At 66.0% G+C, this 1,978-nt stretch overlaps 1 long non-coding RNA gene across 1 annotated transcript; it reads left to right on the top strand.

Moving 5' to 3' along the window:
* Positions 1-125: 125 nt before the first annotated feature.
* LOC107209736 lies at positions 126-1,226 on the top strand. Its single transcript, XR_001523674.2, has 4 exons — positions 126-210; positions 292-347; positions 486-548; positions 1,105-1,226. It is a non-coding gene; the product is annotated as an uncharacterized LOC107209736 (long non-coding RNA).
* Positions 1,227-1,978: the final 752 nt, after the last annotated feature.

Below are 1,978 nucleotides of genomic sequence, written 5' to 3'. Positions count from 1 at the left end.
GGAACCCCCCCAGACTGGGCTCAGGTCCTTGGGGGGATATTGGGGTCTCCTCAACCCCTCCAGATCTGCCCCCCCGGGGGTCGTGGGGGATTTTGGGGTCCCCTTCAGCCCCTCCGTGCCCCCCCCCAGATCTGCCAGCCCCTCCCGTTAAGCCCCACCCGGGGGTCCCTGTGGCGGCTCCTGCACCGGACCAGCCTCGTGCACCCTGAGGTACCGGGGGGCTTTGGGGGTCCCGGGGGGGTCCCCAAAAGTGTGGGGGATTCCCCAGTGACCCCCTCGGGACCCCCCCAGGTCGAGTTTCATTTCTGTGTCAGCATCGATGGGAAGGTCACGTCCCGAACCCTCAGGTGAGACCCCCAAATTTGGCACACCCCCACCTTGGGGTCACCCAAACTGGGGTCACCCCAGTCCTGGGAACCCAAACTGGGGTCACCCCAGTCCTGGGAACCCCCTAATTGGGGTCCCCCTCCCCCGATGTCCCCCAGCCCCGAGCCCCCCTGGGCACAGGCGGGAACCAGGCTGAGGGTGCAGAGCCGGCACTTCACTGGGTACGGACTGGGAGGGACTGGGAGGGACTGGGATGGGCTGAGGGGACTAAAATGGGACTGTGGGGGACTGGGGTGGGTTGGACTGGATTGAGGGGACTAGAACGGGACTGGGATGGGGTTGAGGGAGACTGGAGTGGATTGGGATGGACTGGGGGGGACTGGAATGGGACTGGGATGGATTGGGATGGACTGAGGAGACTCAGACGGGACTGGGAGGGACTGGGGGGGACTGGGATGGATTGGAAAGAATTGAGGGGACTAAAACGGGACGGGAATGGGGTTGAGATGGGGCTGGGATGGATTGGGAGGACTGGGATGGGACTGGGAAGGACTGGGATGGATTGAGGGGACTCAGCCAGGAATGGGAAGGACTCGGATGCACTGGGATGTGAACTGGGAGGAGCCGGGAGGGACAGGGATGCAGCGAGGTGGTTTTGGAATAGACTGGGATGAACTGGGACGGGCGGGAACGGAGAGGGATAAACTGGGAGGAGGCAGGCGAGCAGTGCAGGGTCAGACTGGGATGAACTGGTCCGGACTGGTCCGTTCCCCTCAGGCCGCCCTGCAGCCGTCTCCGCCCGTGCCCGGGGCCGCCGCTGCCGCTGCCGGTACCGGCCCCGCTGGCGGCCGCGGGCTTCGGGGGGGACCTGCAGCTGCTCCCGGTCAGCGCCCTCAGCCCCGCCGGGACCCCNACACCCCGGGGGGCGGGGCCTGAGGCCACGCCCCTCCGCCGTCACCACGGCAACGCCCCATGGCCACGCCCCCTCTGCTCGCTGCCATAGCGACGCGCGCGGAGGCCACGCCCCCCTCGGGGGGGTTTTCCCGCCCCTCGCGTTTCCCGCCCGCCAGGGGGCGCTGAGGGGAGAGCGGGGCAAAGATGGCTGAGGAGGCCGTGAGGGGGGTGAGGGGGCGAGGGGGTTTTGGGACTGTTTTGTGGAGGTTTGTGGGGTCAGGGATCACTAGAGAGGGTTGTGGGAGCTTTGGGAGGTCCCTGGGGGTGGTTATGGGGGTTCTGAGGGATCACTAAGGAGGGTTGTGGGGCTTGGCGGGTATTGGGTTTGTTCTCTGGGGGTCACTGTGAGGGGTCAGTGGTCACTAAAGTGGGTTGGGGGCCCCTAGGGGGTCTTTTGGGGGTGTCTATGAGGGGACAAAAGTCATGAGGGAGGTTTTGAGGCGATTTGGGGGGACTCGGGTGGTGTTGGGGTTTCCAGAGAGGTTTGGGGGGGCTTCGGGGGTCTCTGGGTGAGTCAGGCCTCCCTTAGAAGGAGCGGGGGTCTTGGGGAAGGGGCTCCGGGTGATTTTTGGGGGTTTTAGGGGGCGGTTTTTGGAGTCTCCTCAGCCCTTCTGGCCCTGCAGATCCTGGAGCAGCTCCTGGTGGCCCTGGGGACCCCCAAAAATGGGGAGCCCCGACGGGGAGCTCTGCTGGTGGC

Source organism: Parus major, chromosome 11 (genome assembly GCF_001522545.3).
Source record: "Parus major isolate Abel chromosome 11, Parus_major1.1, whole genome shotgun sequence".
Taxonomy (NCBI): Eukaryota; Metazoa; Chordata; class Aves; order Passeriformes; family Paridae; genus Parus; species Parus major.
This window is presented reverse-complemented; position numbering and strand designations above follow the sequence as displayed.